Here is a 22285-nt window from a genome sequence, read left to right as displayed (position 1 = left end):
ATAAGGAATGGGTGAAGTGAGGCTTGGCAGATTTAGACATTTAGGTGTGGAATATTCTTTGATAATTATAGCCCAGTTGTCCTCTTTTCAGCTATGGGTAATAAACTGAAATTTGATTACATTGAGCTTATTGGGTCTTATTTTCTTATAAGGTTGTATAAGTTGTTCACTGCACAAGGGCACCTTGCCAAGAGGATGATGGAATGAGACAAAAATCCCATCCATGCTCTTTGCTCTCCTGCAGTATACCTGGAGCAGTAAAGCAGCTGATTTGCTGCTTGGTATAAAGGGCAGCTCTGTTTTTCAATTTGCAGAAAGCAGCTGATAGGTTAGAAGAAACTCTATTTTGTTCTCTAGGTATGTGATGTGATTCAATCCTGCCTCAGAAATGGAAGTGAGGTCCTGAAGGGAGAGCCTGTCTCATATTTGTTACCACCAGCAGCACTCAGACCAGCGGGTGGTTTCCTCTAGAATGGTCCATGGAACACTTCTATAATATTTAAATAGATGTTCTATAAAAAGAAATCCGTGCAAAATTAAAAAAAAATAAGAGGAGGGGGAATCTGCACAGTGAAGATAGTCGGTCAGTGTCACAAACGACATTGAGAAACAGCACACACCCTCTCCTGTCGTGTGTCACTGGGCTGAAATGTGCCTGCTGTGGTGGTCCTGCTGGGGTCTCCACATGGAACACCCCCCTGGAAGCTGTTGTGATGTCTCAGGACTCTTGGGCCCATGGGCAGAAGATGTTTCCCTGGCTAATCTGAGTACTCCACAGGGTTTATATTATTTCCAAGAGTGAGGTTTAGGCCCTGGAGCAATCTGACTCAATATTTACAGGAAGACAGGGCCTGTAAAATTCCCTACATCATTCTCACTCCTTAGAAGTATCCAGAGCTCCTTCATTGCATTGTTTTGGGCATAAAAGTCTTCCCAAAGTTTTCCTCAAAACCATTTTTTTTTTTTTTTTTTTTTTTTAGAAAGAGAGGGTAAAGTACTTAGGGGGCTTGGCTCATATGAAGTACTCAGAAAATAGTGGTGGTGCCACTGTCACTGCCATCATCAACCTAACCTTGATACACTGATATCCTTGATGAAAAATTATAATTGCAGCTAGACTGTACTCCTCTTTCTATCTTGCAAACATTTACCTGTCCCCTCCCTCCAAATGTCCCATATATCTCTCATCGTATGACCTATCTTTCCCAGATAGAATTTCTCCCGAGCAGAATGTGAGAGCTTATTAACAAACTATGCCAAAGGTGGACTTGGCTCATGTTTACTGCTCAAGATGTCCCTGTGCGTGATTAGAGTCCTCATATGTTCTAAGTGTAAGATTTTCTGCCTGCACCCGTGCTTGGTGCTCACACTCCGAGCATTAAAGACACGGAGGGATTAATTAAGGCCCGAGTTTGAGAGGCTGTGGTGTATCCTGCTTCCTGGAGGCAAGAAGGTAGTCAGAGCCACTAGACACAGGCAGCTTTGTCTGGCGAGGAGACCCATGGACAGCCTCATTCTGGTCGTTTTTATAATTCCTCTCAGTCTCGGTTCTCCAGGCAGAGCTGTAAGCCCCAACCAGAATGCCCCAGGGAAGCAAAGGCCAATTTGCCTTTGGAGGGAGCCGCATTCTCTATGCAGGCCTTTGAACTTCCCGGGAGCATTGCTCTGGTCTGTAGATCTTATCTGAAATGTTTTCTTCCAGAGGCCTGTTCCCTCACCCGCAGCAGTGGTGTGACACGGGCCACTCTCTCATCTGGTTCCCAGCAGCTGGAAATGTGAATGTTTGCCTCCTGGCCAGCACACACACAGACCGGGATACCCCCCACATGTTCTTGGAGAACTGGCACTCAGGCCCCTTTTCTGGATGTTTTGCTAACACACACTTCAAATGAGTGGGCAGGGCTTGATCTTAATCAAATGTCTCATTAATATCTGCCCTTGGCACAGCTCCAGCCCTGAAGTGCTGCGTGTGAGAGGTATTTGCATAACACGCACACATCCTCACACATGTGGCCATACCACCCACCGTCATAATATGAAGGTCTCAAGCATACGATGAGCCTATTTTTTCAGCAGAGATGGTTTAGATAAATGGATAGAATAAATACTTCCTCTCCTGGCAGTATGTACAAGGTCACTAAACAAGGAAATGGGATAAAAGTTCCTGAGTTGAAGGTGAAGGGCAAGGCATGTCCTAGTGACAACCTGTCTTTTTCTTTTTTCTTATTTTTAGACTCAAGGTTATAGGTGCTATTGATGAGTGTTCGCTTGGGAAGTATCTGGATATCAGGACCCAGATTGCCATGCCAAGTTCTTCTGCTCCATCAAGTAAGATGATTGCTCTGGCCTGTAAATCTCATCTGAAATGTTTTCCTCAAGAGGCCCACCAGAAGGATCTCCTGGTGACACGGTTTGAGGTTAATATAAGCTTCAGGTTCTGAAGCTAGGTTTTTCCATGCTGGGTTCTCACAGTTCCATGCTGTTTCTCTCATTTTGTTTGGTATGCATAGGAATTAATGAAGGTAGCCGTGGGTGGATAAGGGTCCTTTTTAAATTGTAGGTTCCTGAGCTTCATCTCCAGAAGTGCCAATCCCGCAGGTTAAGGGTGGGCCAGGCATTTGTACTTTGACAACTGACTTCCCATATTCTGATGTGGCTGGTTCTCAAAGATGGGACCTTTTGGGAGCATTTGTGGCTGCTTCTAACCTCCCCCAGAGTTTTTGTCCTCATGAGGCCCCCTGAATGCCCAGGAACTTTGCTGTCACTTTCCCTTCCTCATTCTTGGCAGCCTTGGCACAGTCAGCATTGGGGACAGGCCCTGCCTGTCAAGGTGTGGACACGCTCTACAGAGACTCTTGCAGAGGATTCTAAGGAATAGTCTGTCCTTCCTTTCATCTGAGTTTTCTCTGATAAGATGAGGACAAGTACCAAAGAAATGTGTAGAACACAGGTTCTGAATTGAAATGAAAATGTCTTACAGCCCAAATGAGATTTTCTGCAAAAAAAATTTTTTTTTACAGTAGCTCTATGTCCGGGCCCAATATGGGGCTTAAACTCACAGCCCTGAGATCAATAGTCACATACTTTACTGACTGAGCCAGCCAGGCTTCCAAGATTTTATGCAATTTGAAGCTTAGAGACTTTTGTTGTAGTTATTGCCTTAAAACAGTGCTATAAAACCAGGTGTGGGGTGGGGAAGAGGCCCCCTCTCTGATACTTCTGTCGTTTCTGATTGTTTAATATTTACCAGGTACTAGCAACAGACACGTGTTTATCAAGGGCAGTTCATTATCCTTGTCACGCTCATCCAAAGAGAAGAATTAATTGTCCCCCTTTTCCTTTTTACAACATTTCATTTTTCAAATGATTTTAAATTTTTATCAAAGTAACATATGCACATACTTGTGGGAGCCAAATAGTACCATGAGGCTTGTAACAAAAAGAGCAACCTCTCCTGGGAAACTTTTCTCGTAGTGTTTCCTTGTGAACATCCTGCCAGTGCTTTTTCTAGTCTTGTTCTTGGGCTCCTTTGGGTGTTGAACCTCCTGGGTTGATCCTCTGATCCTTTATCTTTTCTAGTGTCCATCTCTTTATCGTTACTCTCCTCTGAATAATTCCTTTCTCTTTATTTATCCAACCTTCCACAACATTTTTACTTCGCTACCATATTTTCTAATTCTCAAAATGTCTTTCTTATTGATTTTTACAGTATCCTGGTATTGCTTTATGAATGCAACTTATTCTATAGTTCTCTCAAGTTTGTGATTCCTGAAGTTTTGATGTAGCCCTCTAAATTGCTTTTGTTTCTCCTAAGGCCCTAACTAGGACCCAGTCTCTTGAATTGGAGGCCAGAGAAGAGACTGATGCCAGTATTCTGGTTTTCAGGTGAGAGGAAGCTGGACTTCAGGCTTTTACTTAAAACTCCTGTTCAGTTCAGCTGTGGACCATGGTCTCCTACTTGTGCCTGTGTCTTTGTGCTCAGGGCCTTTTTGGTTCTGTTGCTGTAGAGACCCATGCTGTCTAATGCAGTAACCCTTTGCTATGTGTGGCCATGGAGCACTTGAAATGTTGCTGGTCAGCACGGAAATGTGCTCTGAGGGTAAAATATATACCAGGCTTTGAAGATGTTATATATAAAAAAGTAAAATATCTCATTACAAATTTTAAAAGATATTGATTACATATTGGAATAATAACATACTGGGTTAAGTAAAATGTATTATTAAAATTCACTTTACCTCTCTTAATGTGGCTACTGGAAAATTTGAAATCACATCCGTGGTTTGCATTAGATTCCTATTTCACAGAGCTGCTCTTCTGTGGTTGCAGGGACGGGTGCCCAGGGCTCACCGCTCCTGCTCCAGCCCTGCATGTTAATAGGCACCACTGCTTCTAGTTCCCTGTCCTTTCTGGGCTCCACACAACGAATCGCTAGCTTCTCCCTGGTGTCTGATGCAGGCTCTTGGTTTCAGCTTCCTCTATGTCCTCTACTCTGTGGAGGTCTGTTATCCCTCATCTGCTTTCCACCTTAAAAAAAATTGATTGACATATCTCCGCTCCTATTCTCTTAGCAAATATTTACCTTTGCTGTCATTGGGGGGGGGGGGGCGGGAGTTGGAAAGGAATAACTATAAATGCATGCAATCAACCTGCCATTTGTAAGTTCTAATGGCCCCTTGACTCAAAATAAAATGGCAACTTTCAGGACCATGATAATTTCCCCCGGTCTCTGTGCCAGTAGGCCCAGACTGTAATAATGAAATCCCACAGACTGGGGGCTTTAAACAACAGGAATTTATGTCTTGCACGTCTCACTTCCTGCAGGCTGGAAGTCCAAGCCCAGGGTGTTGGCTGATTTGGGTCTCTGATGAGGATTCTCTTCACGGCTTATGGCAATTATCTCCTCACTATGTCCTCACATGGCAGAGAGAAGAAGCAAGCTTTCTGGTATCTCTCCTTATGAGGGCACTGATCCCATCATGAGGATTCTACCCCCATGACCTCATCTAAACCTAATTATCTCCCAAAGACCTTATCTGTAAATACCATCACACTGGGGGTTAGGGACTTCAACGTATGAATTTTTGAACGAGGCATGGTTCAGTCTATAGCAGTCTCCATTCTGGCTCATGGTCCAAGTTTTTAATCAAGAAAAACTTCTAGGCATACAAATAGCCAATAGACAACATGAAAATATGCTCAATGTCACTTGGCATCAGGGAAATACAAATCAAAACCACAATGAGATACCACCTCATACCAGTTAGAATGGTAAAAATTAACAACTCAGGAAACAGGTGTTGGAGAGGATGTGGAGAAGGGGGAACCCTTTTACAACGTTGGTGGGAATGCAAGCTGGTGCAGCCACTCTGGAAAACAGTGTGGAGGGTCCGCAAAAAGTTGAAAATAGAACTACCCTATGACCCAGCAATTGAACTACTAGGTATATATCCAAAGGATACAAACATAGTGTCTCAAAGGGGGCACATGCACCCCAATGTATATAGCAGTAATGTCCACAATAGCCAAACTATGGAAAGAGCCCAGATGTCAACAACAGATGAATGGATAAAGAAGAAAATATGTGTGTGTGTGTGTATATATATATATACACATATACACATATGTATATATATGTATATATACACATAAATATATATGTGTTCATATATATAATGGAATATAACTCAGCAATCGAAAAGAACAAAATCTTGCCATTTGCAATGATGCGGATGGAACTAGAGGGTATTATGCTAAGTGAAATAAGTCAGAGAAAGACAAATACTGTATGATTTCACTCACGTGGAATTTAAGATGAATATAGGAGAAGGGAAGGAAAATAAATAAGATGAAAACAGAGAGGCAAACCATAAGAGATGCTGAACTCTAGGAACAGACTGAGGGTTGATAGAGGGGAGGTGGGTAGGGGATGATGGGGTAATTGGGTGATGGACATTAAGGAGGGCATTTGATGTAATGAGCACTGGGTGTTATATGCAATGGATGAATCTCTAATTTAAAAAAAGCTTCTAATTGTCCTCTACACAAATGTTATTTGCTTCCCTCATTCCCACCCACATACTTGCCATCAGGATATTCATCTCATCTCAAAGGTTTTTTTCATCTTTTTCATAGCAAAGCCTTGTTCTATCACCTTTAATATATTGCTTGAAGACTTTTATTCAGAAATTAATAAGAATTATAAGATTTATTTGGAAAAACAAAGGACCAAGAGTAGCCTAAAAAAATCTTGAAAAAAAACCCCAAGTTGGTAGACACATGCTACTTGACTTCAATACTGTTAATCAGATTAGTGTGGTACTGATGACAAGCTGGACATGTAGATCAATGGGACAGAATAAAGCATCCAGAAATAAACCACAAATATATGAATAAATACTTTTTGATAAAGTGTCAAAGCAATTTAATGAGGAAAGGAAAATCTCTTGAATAAATGGTACTAGAACAATGAGATATTAATACATATATGAATATCCAATTGTGTGTATGTATATATAGTGTGTGTATAATGAATCTCAACCCTTCCTTTATGTAGAACAGCCAATCAATTGAGATGGATGCAATACCTAAATGTAATATTTAGAACAATAAAACTACCAGAAGAAAACCTAGAACGATATCTTCATGACCTTAAGCTAAGCAAAAATTTATTGGAAAGGATATAGAAAGCACAAATTGTAAAAATAATGTAAGTTAGAAGGAGCATGAAGAAACATTTTGGGGGCAAAGGAAATGTTCTGTGTCTCTGTAAGTATTTTTCAAAACTGATTGAATGATACATGTAAGATTGGGACATCTATAGTGTATAACTAATGTTTTAAAAAAGGAAAATAATTAAAATATAAAACACTGCTTAAAATTCATTTACTGGGTTCCATTTTATCAGAAGAATCTCAAGAGGTTACTCAACTTACTTAACCTACTTCCTTAATTACATATTCTTCTAACTGGGGTAAGTTGAAATATTTCTCAGTTTACTTGTTATAAAATTTCTTTTTCTAAAGATATATCTTTCTTTTTAAAAATATTTTTTATTTTTAAGTAATCTCTACACCTAATTTTGGGTGTGAACTCACACCCTTGTGATCTAGAGTTGCATACTTTATGGACTGAGAGTGCCAGGCACCCCTAAAGATGTATTTTTCTAGATAGGATGCTTGACCTAACTCACTGGTGACCTGGAACTAAAAACAGGGAGAGTAATTTCTTGTAATGTCCTAGAAAACACTTGGAGTATCAAGAGCTGAGTCACACATCTCTGCCTATGTTCTCCTTTATGGCCAAAATGCTCTTTCCAGAATTCTTATTCCGTTGTACACTTTGCCAGTTCTTTAAAGAAGCATCTTTGCTTATGTATCTCTATCACCCAGGAGGCTTTCAGCTGTCTGTAGTAGGAGATTCAACATGGGATGGCTTATTCTTTAAGAAAAATGTATTATCTCATGTTATGAGAAGTTTGGAGAGAATATAGTCCCAGAATGGGTTACATTAGCAGCTTAATGACTTCCTCAAGGTCTTGGGTTCTTTCCATCTCTTTTCTCAGAACATCTCAGCTTTGTCCTCAGATACTAAATTTTCATATTCATGGCTATACTTCATGGTTGCAAGAGGGCTGCTCCTGCTGAAGGTATCATATCAAGAAAGAAAAGTCTCCTGGAGGATGAAGATCCATTTCTTCTTGGGTCTTTTTTTTTTTTTTTTTTTTTTTTTTAAGCAAGGGTATCTTTCTCAGAAGTCACTCAACAAACTTTGTTTAGCCATCTCATTGGCCAAACATACAAAGGAAAATGGGACTGCCATTATTGAGTTAGACACATCAGGTCCTTTTTCTGAGGCTGGTACTTGGACCATTCTCCTTGAAGTTATGGGAATATATTGTAGGGTTTATACCTGGCCATAATCAACATCTGTTAGAAGACTGGAAATGGCAGTCTTGATGGATATTGGGTTGGCAATTAGCTATGTCTGCTACAGTAACATTTGTGTTTTTCTCATAAACTTAAACTTGAGGATAGAGATTCTTTGTCCCATTTCCCTATGTACATGGTGAATGGTATAAGGGTGTACTCACAGTAAGTCCTTCATAGTATTGCTTGATTGATCACATTCCAGAAATAATTTAATTCTGCTCAAAAGGCACTCAAACGTGTCATGATGTCAAAATGTTCTAACTGATGGGACAAGCTTAAGAGTACAACTGAAATGATATAAAAAATGTTGTATTTTAAGAATGAGATTTTATTATAGAACCAACTTGAGTGTCCTTTTTTGCAGGGATTTTCCTACATTCCCAGGTTATCCTGCTTATCTTGGTCTTCAGTGTGACCATTCAAGAATAGGAAGGAATCAGAAGTTTGACTTTCTGAGTGCTCGCTTTAAAAATTGATGTTCTTGCTTAAAAGGAGACTTGTGGAGTGGGTTTAATGTATACTTCTCCTGGCCTCCATTAGTGCTATTACCTATCATCTAGAGTGATCCAATTCAAAGGATACCTCCTTGATGGTTTCACCATATATGGGGCCAGATGTTATTTGAGCTGGGAGCTGGTTTTTCTCTGGAGTCAGAGGGAGCTGGTAGTTTTCAGAGATGTACGGAATATCTGGGGCCCAGTTTACGAAGTGCTTTATGACAGCAGATGGAGGTGCATGGAGCTGGGGATTCCAGAGTGCTTCGATGTCAGCACCCCTGCAAGGAGGGGGGTCTTGTTAGTTGACTTAAGAGATTCCATTCTAATGTGCTGAAGATGGATTTTAGGCCTGGCCTTTGCTGAGGCTAAGAAAGATTCATTACAAATTTCTGTTTACTTGTCTGGCTTTCATGGGATAGCCAGTGTTTTCCCTTGTCTTAGGTTATCTTTGGCTGGAGGTCAAAAAAAATAGTCAATGATGTCTTGGAAGTTTAAGTCTATACTATATGGCTCTTTTAAAAAATATTTGGTTATCCAGTAAGATATTTCTTGTGTTTCTACATCTACAATTTCCCTGTGGCTTGGCAGTACCATAGCTTTTCATGGCTGCCACTCATATCTTAATTGGATCACTTTGTGGAAACTTCAGAGACATTTCCTAGAATTTATTTCCAATTTCGGATGCCGACCCAGCTTTTATTATTTAAGGTGAGACAGACATGACAATCTCCTTGTTTCCTCTTCTTTAAAAGGACTTGTCGCATTTTCCAAAATACTTCCCAGGGAGTGTTTACTGGGGGTACATTTTCCTTTCATTGGCAAAAAATGTTCTTGCTAGCTCTGTAACCCCTCAAATGATGGTAACTTTTCCCCCCCAAATCTGATTGAGGAAATAGGTAGCTGAAGATTCAAAGAGGGAAGAAAAACTTTACTTTGTACTCATCCTGGAGCCCGTTGTGTTGTTATTTTTAAAAATCATGTTTATCTGAGTCTACCTTGTATTATGAATGAGAGGTGCTTGCTTTTCAAAAAAACTTTTTTTGTGCATGCCAAATCATAAGCTCCTTGAAGGCAGGCAAAACATCTAATTCCTCTTTCACTTTTTCAACATCAACAATGTCTGACATGTAATAGGTGCCTGGGACATACTTATGGAATTAAAATGCTTGAAATATATCCATGCAAAACACTTGAGTGGGTATTAAAATATTTTCCCCAAATGCTTTATGACATGAGGGAAAATGGTTTTAACAAAAAAAGCAAGGCACAAACTTTACCTTTAATCGGATTTCACTTTTATTATAAATGGGCATAAATATGTAGACCAGAAGAAAGACTGGAAGGAAATATGACCAAATAAGAAGCATAGTAATTTTAGAGTGATGAGATTAAGAGGTAATTTTAACTCTTCTATGGTTTTACTCATGTTCAAATTATTTACAATAATAATTTTATAATTGGAAAAAACTAAATCTTAAAATTTTGTGCAGCTGGTTTTAATTTTTTTAAATTAATTAACTAGTTTATTTCAGATTTTATTTTTAAGTAATCTCTACACCCAAAGTGGGGCTCAAACTTACAACCCCAAGATCAAAAATCACATGTCCCACTGACTGAGCCAGTCATGCACCCTTGTGTCATTGTTTTTAAAAGATCCTTTTCCTTAGGTATTTTAAATCAAGGCATTGCAAAATTTATTAAATTATGACAACATTTTTTATTTAATCTGTATGTCAAGCACTGTGTGGAATGCTCCACATTATTATCTCTTTCTCTTTTTTAAAAAAAGGCTTTATTTATTTGAGAGAGAGAGAGAGAGAGAGAGCACAAGCCAGAAGCAGGAGAGGGAGAAGAGAACTCCCCGCTGAGTAGGGAGCCTGGAGTGAGGCTTGATCCCAGGACACCGAGATCATGACCTGAGCCAAAGGCAGATACTTAACCAACTGAGCCACCCAGGAGCCCCTATTATTTCTTGTTGATATTTAATGATCGTGCTCTGTATGTCATCTCCATTTTACAGATGAGGCAAATGATGCACAGATAGGCTAAGGGGCAGCCACGCAGAAGAAGGGATCTGGATTGGGCCTCTCAGATGCTAAGGCTTGGCCATAACCACACACCCAACTTGTTCCGAGTTGGAATCCACATGCTGATTCTCTAGTATGGACCTTTGGAACCTGTCAAAGTTATGCCCTTGGCTCATATATTAAAACATGTTGTGACTATAACTGTTGATCTGAAGTTTTTAGTCCTCTGTAATTTATGAATATCTATAGACTTAACAAACACTGATAAGATGACTGTAACAGTACAAGTTATTATACATGTAGAGGAAAAGAACAAATAGGAAACGTGTCCCAAACTTTTGGTAATAGTTATCAGGGGACATTTACTTTCTAGGTGATATAGTTTTGCAATGTTTTGATTTTGTATAATGAACATGTATTATTTCTAGTCTAAAAGGACAATGAAAATATGAGAAAAGATGGAAATAATTTGTAGCTGAAAGCAGGGTCAATAAAGTTTTTCTGTAAAGGGCCAGATTGTAAATAGCTTCAGATTTGTCAGCCACGTGATCTCCATCACACTACTCAACTCTGCTAAGGGTAGCAAAGAGCAATCATTAATATTTCACAAAGAAATGGGCAAGGCTCTGTTCTAATAAAACTTTATTTATAAACAGGAGGCAATGGGCCAGATTTGGTCCCTGGGCCATCATTTGCCAACCATTGTATATTAGTGTCCTCTTAATATTGTAGCAAATTACTGCAAATTAGTGACACATAATAACATAATTTTAATTTCTCATAGAGCACAAGGATAGATGCTCGAAATCACTATCACCAGGCTAAAGATTTCTGTGGGTTCCAAGGCAGTAGGCTTGGCTTGTGTCAAGCCTGTCACTTCAATCCCTGCTTCTGTTATCACATTGACTTCTCCTCTTCTGTAAGCACATCTCCCTCTGCCTTCCTCTTACAAGGACACTGTGATTGCATTCAGTGGCCCCTTGGATAACTAAGGATAGTCTTCCCATTTCAAGATGCTTAACTTAATCATACCCGCAAAGCCTCTTTTGCCACATAAATAAATACATTTACAGGTTCCAGGGATTAGGATGTGGATATCTTGGGGACCCTTATTCATTCTTCCATACCCTGGTTTAAAGTAACAGGAGGTTTGCGGGCTGCCACAAAAAGAACATTGATTTAGGATCAAGCTCACTTGAGTTGGGGCCCCAACTCTGGAACCATATGTATGGCCTTTGGAGGGTCATTTTACCTCTCTGGCTTTTAGCTTTTCTCATTTATAATGTGAGGGAATTAGGCTATATGACCCCTATACATCTTTTCAGCTCTGTCATCTTTAAATTTTATGATTTTGATAAAGAATATATTTTTTAACATTTGTTATATGTCACAGTGACCTTGTCATAAGTAATATAAATATAAGTTTGTGCTAATTTGTATTAGGGAAGATTCAATATTTATAAGCAAAATAAAGGAAGAGATAAATTTTAACTATTCCCAAGTTAACATAAGCATGGACGGATTACAGGCCAGTCCTCTCATTAAGAAGAAACTTAAAAATTTTTATGTGCCACTCTGTACAGAAAGCATCTAAAGAGTCCACAGAAGTACTTTAAGAACCTGTAGATAAAGAATAATAAACTCAGGATGGTGAGAAGAGATAGAATTGAATTATTATATGGAGCTAGATCAAGGGAAAAAATAGAAAAGCATATACTTAGGCCTTATGTAATTCTTAAAGGTAGGCTGTAATTCTGTCTGTGAGTTTCCTAGTGGCAAAAGTAAAGAGGGAAAGATGATTGTGTAATAATAACATTATTAGGGATGCCTGGGTGACTCAGCGGTTCAGCATCTGTCTTTGGCTCAGAGCATGATCCCAGGATCTGGGATCGAGTCCCGCATTTGGTTCCCTGCTGGGAGCCTGCTTCTCCCTCTGCCTGTGTCTCTGCCTCTCTGTGTCTCTCAAGAATAAATAAAGTCTTAAAAAAAATAACACTGTTAATAAAATTTTAAAAATTGCTAGAAATTCCTGCGACATGAGTGATACTTCCCAGGAGTCTCTCTAAACAGGGCCAATAAAGTTGTTCTAACAATATCAGGTCGTTCATTCATATGTTCATTGGGAATTCATTGATTGCCTACTACCTATCTAGTACTGTACCTGTCTATTAGGGAGCTAGTTGTGAGCTGGATAGAAATGCCTCTTTGGTGTTCACAGCCTGGCACTGGGCACAAATGTTGACAAGTGCAATGAGATTCATGAAAGTGGAAGAACAGCAAGGCATAGGGGTTTATAACAGGGAGGCTTATCTATGGGTTACTGGAAAAGTTTTTCTAAAGAAGTGACATTCCAGGTGTCTATGGGATGATAGTAATTAGCCAAGCAAAGAGTGGATAAGGAAGTTTCCAGGTAAGGTAGAGAAAATGGCTTGTGCCCAAGTTAAGGATTTTGTTCTCTAGTTAATATAAAGTTTAATAGAGTAATGTCAGCTGCTGTAGTGAATAACTCTCAAGGTTTCAGTGATTCAGGCCATACTATGGTTTTTTTTATGACTCTCATAGTAGTCTGACACTATTTCTGGTAGTTGGGCAACTTTACCTCAGGTTGTGATTCTACTGGGTGACTCTTCTGCCACTGGGGCCTTCTTGCTGACAGCAGAGCTAACAGAGAAGAGAAGTGGAGAGAACACCAGTATGTCTTAACCATGTAGGTCTTGAAAATGATTCATATCATTTTAACATAATTTACTGGTAAGACTTAGTCCCAGAGGCTCACCTAAATGAAGTGGCAGGCAGGGAGGTGGTCGAGGGTGGAGCATAATCCCTGGCCAGGCAGCCACTTGGCAGCAGTATCTTAATTCTGGAAGGGGCACATGGGGTTTGGAGGTTTGGAGGACAGTTACCTGTTTCTGCTGCAGGAACTCCCTGGAGAATTGTTAGCAGGATCTTGGTATGATTGAATTTGAATTTTAAAATAGCCATTCCTGACCACAGAATGAAGGATGTTTGGAGGGGGCAAGACTAGACACAGAGACCAGTTATATTGTGCAATAAAATCACTAGCAGCAGTTACAGAAGAGTTCCTAGGTGTATCTCTCAGTGACAGCCAAGGACCTGATGCCAGCATACACGTTAGCCATCATGTCAGGGGACTGTGAGGTAGAAATATGTTCAACTGTGACAACCAAGGGATTCATTTTCCTTTTATCACCAGAAGTCAGATGGTGGTGATGGATAGGCAGCTGATCGGTTGATCCCAAATATGATCAAAGGTGATCCCAGGGGCTGGTTTCCTTCTGTTTGCCATGTCACTGTCTTTAGTGTGTAGTTTTTATCCTCAAGGTCATGGGATCGTTGCCCCCACTAGGTAGGGACAAGGTGGGGCAGACTGACCAACAAGAGCTATTTCCTCCTGACATTGTATTCAGGAAGGGAAGCCCAACCCAGGGATGTCTACTTCTCATGGGTCACATGACATCCTGGAAGTCTGGGAAGGGAGTCCAGGAGGCTGAGTATTTTAGTAGAGTGTGTGGCACACACTCACACATGCACACAGATGCACAGGAGGAAGGCTTGACCAAAGACTGTAGGGGTATACTGGGAATGAGCGACGAGACTAGAGGAGCAAAGACTGCTACTCCAGGACTAGCCCTACAGCAGAGGATGGTATTCTCTGTTGAAAGCAATAGTATAGTAATTGAAGACATGAACAGATAATTCTCTGAAGAAGACCTACAAATGGCCAAAGGACATATGAAAAAATGCTCATCACTTGCCATCAGAGAAATATAAATCAAAACCACAATGAGATACCACCTCATACCAGTGAGAATGGGGAAAATGAACAAGTCAGGAAATGACAGAAGTTGGTGAGGATGTGGAGAAACGGGAACCCTCTTGCACTGTTAGTGGGAATGTGAGCTGGTGCAGCCACTCTGGAAAACTGTGTGGAGGTTCCTCAAGAAGTTGAAAATAGAGCTACCCTATGACCCAGTAATTGCACTACTAGGTATTTGTCCACAATTGTCAAACTGGAAAGAACCCAGATGTCCATTGACAGAGGAATGGATAAAGAAGATGTGGTATACATACAGTGCAATACTACACAGCTATAAAATTAAAAAAAAAAAGAAAGAAAGAAATCTTGTCACTTATGACAATGTGGTTGGAACTAGAGGATATTATGCTAAATGAAATAAGTCATTCAGAGAAAGACAGTTATCATATGATCTCAGTTGTTTGTGGAATTTAAGAAACAAAACAGAGGATCATAAGGAAAGAAAGGAAAAAGTAAAACAAGACAAAATCAGAAAAGGAGACAAATCATAAGAGACTCTTAATCATAGAAAACCAACTGAAGGTTGCTGGTGGGGGTGTGGAGGGATGGGGTACCTGGATGTCTGGGTGACAGGCCTTAGGAGGGCACATAATGGGTGTTAAACAAGACTGATGAATCACTGAACTCTACCTCTGAAACTAATAATACATTACATGTTAATAAATTGAGTTTAAATAAAATAAAATAATTAAAACTGCTCTGACAAAAAAAAATATTTTTGTTAAATAAACAAACAAAAAGAGAAAGGAATTGTACTATCATGGCCAGGAACACCAGACTTTATTATTGTGTGGCCACTCTGAAGACCTACCAAAGGATCTTCTCCTCTTCCTCATGGCATAATCCTGACACCAGTGTGAGGGGCTTGCTTCACTGTCTGGGACAGACATCTGAGCCCTGCGATCTGGATGGTACCAGTTCACTGCCAGGCTCGGCAGTGACACTGGGTTGCCCAGCTTCCCAGAGGCCACCATGGGAGAAGGGAGGTGTGAAGATGAGTTCAGCTCTGGGTTGCTCCCTCCCAAGCCACCCCTGGTGTGGAGAGGGAAGGGAGCAAAGAAAAGAGAGGAGAAGGTGTGGGGTGTGGCCAGGATATCTGGAGGTACCAGGTCCCAAGAGTTCTGCCCCCTTGGATTACAACCACCAAGGTTACTGCCTGGTCACCACAGCTCCAGCCAGGCCTATAGTAGCAAAGCCTCTGTCACGGACTATGTGCAGGACAGTGACTATCAGAAGTCTTCTGATGGGATGATTCCTCTTTAAAGGAATTTCAGGTAATTACTACCTGTGTAAGAAGAGGATGTAAGACAACAAACCCCTGAACTCTTGAAATAAATTAGACATACAATGACAAACTCTGCTTTTCACAGCCCTGTGTTTATACCAGGCTTCCCTCTTAATGGCTGTAGAGGCTGTCCTCCAGATGAATTTCAATGCCTTGTCCCTTCAGAGGGCTCCTCCTGCTTCAGTGGCTCCCATCTACTTCCCATGACATTTGCTGCTGACCTCGCCTGCATCCTCACTCCTTGTCTGGGCAAAGGGATTATGATTTATCATGCAGGTGGTCATACAGCTTGCCTACATTAGAGGAAAATGAAAAGGAATTTTACTTTCGTCTCATATACTCCACTTACTGTTGTTCAAAGCCCCTGAATGACATCCTCGTTTGGAGTGCAGTCATTCTCCATCCTCAACAGCACAGTCTCAGACTTGATTTCCTCCAATCTCTGAAATATAAGGGATTCTCAGGGCCCATGGATTAAGCATTTATGGGAGGGTGAGCTTGGGACTTTTTCCTTGCAAAACAAGTGTTGCCATGTTTCTCAGGGGCACTTGAGTTCCTGAGGTCCTTCGGGTCTTCAGGCTGCCTTCATGCTGCTGGTGCCCACCCACATTCAGTGACACCCCACAGCTCGTTCTTGCACCTCCACTTAGTCTGGAAGGCTGTGGAAAGCTCTACATTGTCAATGTATGAGTAAGAGGTATTGATCAAGACATCCATTTCTTTTTCTGACGGACTGGATACAGAAATCCAAAGAAATAAGAGGACACAATCTGAGGGGACAAGCTGCAGATCGCTTCCTTCATGATACACTGTTTTTCCTGTATGAATTAAAAGAGAATTATCCTTGCTACACAATTTGGAACTGAACACAGTAGCCACGAGAGGTAACTAGGAAAGGGAAATGAGTTTGGAAGTGGTAAGAGACACATAGCAGGTACCTGGATGGTGAATATGATGACATACTTGTGGTGCGTCAGCTGAAAGAAAGCTTTCCTCTGCAGCTAACTAGTTTTGGCTTTTCAAAATGTCCCATTTCGAGGCACCTGTGGCTTAGTCAGTGAAGTGCCTGCCTTTGGCTCAGGTCATGATCTCAGGGTCCAGGGATCAAGCCCCACAGTGGGCTCCCTGCTAAGTGGGGAGCCTGCTTCTCCCTCTCCCCTCCTTGCTTGTGCTCTCTTGCTATCTCTCTCTGATAAATAAATAAATAAATAAATAAATAAATAAATAAATTCTTTAAAAAAAAACAAAAAACAGAAAAACCCACAAAATATCCCATTCTAACCACCCAACATTATGTGTGCCTCCTGGTATAAGCATGAAACACTGCCTATGTGGTATTTTTGCCAAAAATTTAAGCCTGAAATTTGGTTGTCTAGGTTTAACTATCAATTTACAGGATACAGAGTACAGTATAATAAACAAATATATTTAGTGTTTGTCTCTGCTTCCTGTCTCAGAGCTTCAAAAACTCTTGGAATTCACCCATCGCTAGGATTGTTTTGTTATGCTAACGAGGCGATCCTGGTGGCCCCTAGATGGCTTCAGGATGGGGCTGGTCACCAGAAAGACAAACCAGGGGATTAGGTTGGACTCCTGCTGTGACCTCTAGTGGAACTTTCCTTTTTATTTAGCATAGTTCACCACATTTGAAGCTTTGAAAAACCCTGTAGAAATGAAACCCCCGACAGCCAAATTTGACCCAAGGTTTCCCAATTTTCGGCCTGTGGAACACTTTTTTTTTTTTAATAATAAATTTATTTTTTATTGGTGTTCAATTTGCCAACAGAATAACACCCAGTGCTCATCCCGTCAAGTGCCCCCCTCAGTGCCCGTCCCGTCAAGTGCCCCCCCTCAGTGCCCGTCACCCATTCACCCCCCCCCCCTTCCACCACCCCTAGTTCGTTTCCCAGAGTTAGGAGTCTTTATGTTCTGTCTCCCTTTCTGATATTTCCTACCCATTTCTTCTCCCTTCCCTTCTATTCCCTTTCACTATTATTTATATTCCCCAAATGAAAGAGACCATATAATGTTTGTCCTTCTCCGATTGACTTATTTCACTCAGCATCATACCCTCCAGTTCCATCCACGTTGAAGCAAATGGTGGGTATTTGTCATTTCTAATGGCTGTGGAACACTTTTTTCTTGCCATACATATTAAGCTCCATGGAATAGCATTCTCTAAACTATCCATTTGGGAAACAAATTATCCATTTGGTTTAGCACAAAAATTTTCCTTAAAGGATCTTTTCTGAAAGGATTAAGAAAAAGAAAATACACAGTTCTTTTAGCTTTTATGAATTACCAAGAAATGAAATGCACTGAATTAGGAGAGATTTAGGATGAAATTAACCTTTTCAAAAGAATGTCATTTCCTATTATGTTCTGTTGTACACTGAGCAATGTATCCCTACATGAATAATTTGGAAATGATTTACTAAATTTACAAAACAGTTTCAGATTGTTAGCCTTAGCTCTGACTGTTTTTAGGGGAAAGAAAGGAATTAAAACCTGATTATTGAGAAAATTGAAAATTTCTTTTACCTCCATCTTGTTAGTTTGTCCTGCAGTTCAACTTGAGATAATTTTGGATTCTGATAGTCTGCTCATCATCTGAAATTTTAATAAATATATAATTTATGTTTTAATTCATATTATTAAAAAAGCAAGGCAATTCCCAGGTCTGAGCCCTGTGACAGACACATCACTAATAAACCAAATGAGTTAACTGATTCAGTCATACATCAATCCACCCATCTCTATCTCCATTCACCCACATTGCCCATATTTTATCAGGATTTTGCCAAATGTTTTTCCGATATCAACATTTTCTGCATCAACCACATTTCTCTGAGCTACTAGTCTAACAACCATTCCAAAAAAGGAAATGAGGTTAATCTAAAATGGCTTGTTCTCAGTGAGCCTATCAAAGCTCATAGCAATCACATTGGTCTTTAAATAATCTATTCATGTTACTTGCCTGAGATTGAAATCATATGGTATTCAGATATGCCTTTTTCTTCTTTCTGGAAATTAAAATAGCATTTGCCCATTTCTTACCTTTTGGTCCCCTTCCTGTTCTCCATTATTCTCCCAGGTTGCTGCTAAGGGTTGATTCTACCATTAGCCTCAGGTATGATTTGTCCAGATCAGGATATTAGAATTCGTTTTAGGGCATTCAGTATTTTCCTACACTCTATCTATATCAGGGTCCAATTCCCTTTAACCAATATGTATTGTGCTTTTTTTTTTAGCCCCTAAAGAAATGACTTTGAAAAAAAATGCAAACTGCATACTTGCTTTTTTGCCAGCCATCAACATTACTATATAGGTTTCCACAATAGACCTATCTCTTCTTTATATGATTTTCAAGTGAAGTTAATATGATCCATCCTACAGCTTGGAACTGCAAATAATGATCATGGCTATTTTTCAGAGTCAAATGCATATTAAATTAGCAAGGAAACCAGTTCCTCTGGAACACCTTCCCAACCCATCTTCCTGTCCCAGGCTTTTTACACAGTTTGAGGGTGCTATTTTTGTTTGGTATAGACACTATTGGAGAATCTTGTCTACCAACTAGCTCCACTTGTTCTTATACCAGTTTGTTGCCCTTATGTGCTGCTGGGATGGTGCTTCCGGTAATTCAGTGCCTCTGGGATGGACAATCCTGGATTCTCAAATATTGTGCTCCATTTTAGTCTTTCAAGGCTAGAGTCTTTGGATTCATCCTCATAAACCATGAACTGTCCAAAGTAGTCTGTGAATAGAGATAGCTGGGTCAGAAGTCTGTCTGAGTTGAGCTGCACTTTGGGCCAGGATGAATCCTTTCTTCAAGATCACCCAGACTCTGGTGTGAACCCAGGTCTCCAGCCACATTCCCTTCCCTCATGATGAGTTCTTTTATTACGCCCTTCGTGCTTCTCTTGTAGACATCAGTTAGGACATGCCAAATCCAAGATTTTGGGAGTTAGATTCCTTGTCCTACAAGTTTACCAGTCTTTAATCTCTGCCAACCACAGGAAAGGAGGTACCCTCTACCAGTCCACAAAGGCCCCAAGCAAAGGGAGCTTGGACTCCATATATTTGAATGATCAAGATATGTATGACCATGTAGTTCTATCTTGCTCGAAGAGGTCTTCTAGTCTCTACCTAAAAGGCAGGTTTTTTTTTTTTTTTTTAAAGGTAAAAACCTCATTTATCTCTTTTTATTTTTAAAATTTTTATTTTATTTAAATTCAATTTGCCAACATACAGTATAATTCCCGGTGCTCATCTCATCATGTACCCTCTTTAATGCCCATCACCCAGTCAACCTATCTCCTCATCCACTTCCCCTTCTGCAGACCTTTGTTTGTTACCCAGATTTAGGTTTTTCCCACTCAGTTTCCCCCCCTTTTATTATGGTCCCTTTCACTATTTCTTATATTCCACATATAAATAAAACAATATGATAATTCTCTTTCTCTGATTTATTTCACTCAGCTCCTCTACTTCCATCCACATCAATGTAAATGGTAAGTGTTCATCCTTTCTGATGCCTGAGTAATATTCCATTGCATATATAGACCACATCTTCTTTATCCATTCATCTGTTGAAGGACATTGTGACTCCTTCCACAGTTTAGTTATTGTGGACATTGCTGCTATAAACATTGAGGTACAGGTGTTCCTGGTGTTTCACTGCATCTGTATCTTTAGGGTAAATACCCAGTAGTGCAATTGCTGGGTTGTAGGATAGATTTATTTTTAACTCAAAAGACAGCTTTTTAATTGGAGTTTCTCTAGCTAAAGTTCTGCTCACCCAGCACTCGCTGTTTGAATATAACTAAAGGTAGACTTTAATTTGCCTTCAGTGTTTTTTATAAGCTTAGCTCATTTGAAACTTTGGCTTTTTTTCTCCTCTTCTTTTAGAACTCTGATAGAAGGAGCTACATCACAAACTAGTGGGAGAAGGAGGAGGACCATATTAATTTGGGTAAGATAAGCTGTGGTAACAAAGATACCCAAACATGTAATCACAACAATATGGAAGTTTATTTCTCACTCAGGTGATGGTACTAGGCTGGTCAATAAGTCAGTGGGGCAGTCATCCTTCACTTGGCCACCCTGGGCCCAGGCTTATGGGAACGGTCATCTATAATGTGGTATACAAGAATGTATCTTACATGTTACTACTATAAATATATAATATATATGTATATTTATATATCTATATACATATATAGATATATAGATATCTTTATTTTGAAATAGTTTCAAACTCACAGGAAGTTGCAAAAAAATAGTACAGAGAGTTCCCATACTTCCCTTAGTGATTATATCTTATGTAAACATAAGTACATTATCAAAACCAGGAAATCGACAGTGATACAGTACTGTTAACTCTGGTGTAGACCTTATTTGGCTTTCACAAGATTGCACATGTATTTTTAAAAATATGCCTTACTCTTAACCAAATGAGACATTATTGTATGTATATGCATGCATGCAAGTTTGTGTGTTTCAGACACTGTAGTAGGCTTCCAGGGGCTGTCTGGATAGCTAAATAGCCTCCATCTCTGGCAAGTGTTTCTTCCATCTAGCCAGCAGCTAACCATATGATCTCACGTCTATTCCTGCCTCCTTATATCTTCATCCAAATGTATTCTAGCAGTATTCAATCCTTAAGTCACAGAGATCCAAAGGAGATAATTTTCTCAATATCCAGTCACTAAAGTCACTAGTTAGTTTAAAGACAATTGTGTCTGATGTACAGTACACATCTTTTCCTCTCACCAAAAGTCTGATGTCAATTAAGTTGGAAATTAATGTTTATGTTTTTAAAATTTTTGTTCAATTTTTTTCTTCTTCCTCTTATCCAATGGCCCAATAACCCTTAGAACAGAATTGGCTCCATTTGAAGCCTCTGGTGGATAATGGTAACATTTTATTGGGTTTTAGTTTTCATTTTCAGCATAATACAATGATCTGGAGAAAATACTTCTGCCTGTATTTGCAGCTCTATGGCACCTCCTTGCCACTGAAAACACTTCTTAAACTGCATAAGAGAGTTTAAACAATTGTGAAATTCCTAAAACTGCCCACTTCATTGCCAAGAAGTCTTCTTCTGGCTGGTGTCCAAAGTGGTGGCCTCAGCTACCTTTCTGGAGCCTGCTTTCCGACATGGCACTCTCTTACTCTTAATAAATGGTTTGAACATCTAAAGTAGCCACAAGGATTCCTGGCATTTGTCAGAGGCGGAAATCCGCATGGCAGACTGAGAGAGTCATAAAATCTTTGTTTTAGTTTGGACTCGTTTAAAAACTGGAATGAAATTAAAAACGTTTTTTTCTTATGTGGTCACAGAGGTTTCCTCTTAAGAGGTGGGAACTCTACCAGGATGTGATGTATAGGGAAAATGACTATTGGAGTTTTGTTTTGATGCTTAGTTTTGCTTATCCGTGGAAGTATGAATCTGCTAGGCTTCTTCTGAGTGCGCTCGAGCCCCTTCCCTCTAGTCAAAGCCCTGTGTCTAATATGTCTTCTCACTGGTGAGTTCTAAATGGTTTTACACCATGGTCTGTGAATGCACTTTCAGAACGTGCCTTCCATTGTGTGCAAACATCCATTCCCACATTCCCATGTTTGTGGATTCTCTTTGTCTTCCAGAAACACTAGTGTCTGTCCAAACCTTTCAGACCAAAAGGGTGTAACTTTTGGTTTGTGGT

General features: G+C 40.0%; 1 long non-coding RNA gene across 6 annotated transcripts in view; it reads left to right on the top strand.

Annotated features, from left to right (window-relative positions):
- The window catches only part of LOC111090717, a 62738-nt gene that overhangs the window by 10161 nt on the left and 30292 nt on the right, over positions 1–22285 (top strand). For 2 of the 6 annotated variants that reach the window (XR_005353136.1, XR_005353139.1), the window contains 5 exons: positions 2234–2328; positions 3815–3885; positions 4825–4947; positions 20061–20092; positions 20490–20553. This is a non-coding gene — a long non-coding RNA (uncharacterized LOC111090717). Of the gene's footprint in view, positions 1–2233; positions 2418–3814; positions 3886–4824; positions 4948–10448; positions 10767–20060; positions 20093–20489; positions 20554–22285 lie in introns of those variants that run through there. The other 4 variants (XR_005353141.1, XR_005353140.1, XR_005353137.1 and 1 more) reach the window with 3 other exon arrangements.

Source organism: Canis lupus, chromosome 1 (assembly GCF_011100685.1).
Source record: "Canis lupus familiaris isolate Mischka breed German Shepherd chromosome 1, alternate assembly UU_Cfam_GSD_1.0, whole genome shotgun sequence".
Taxonomy (NCBI): Eukaryota; Metazoa; Chordata; class Mammalia; order Carnivora; family Canidae; genus Canis; species Canis lupus.
This window is presented reverse-complemented; position numbering and strand designations above follow the sequence as displayed.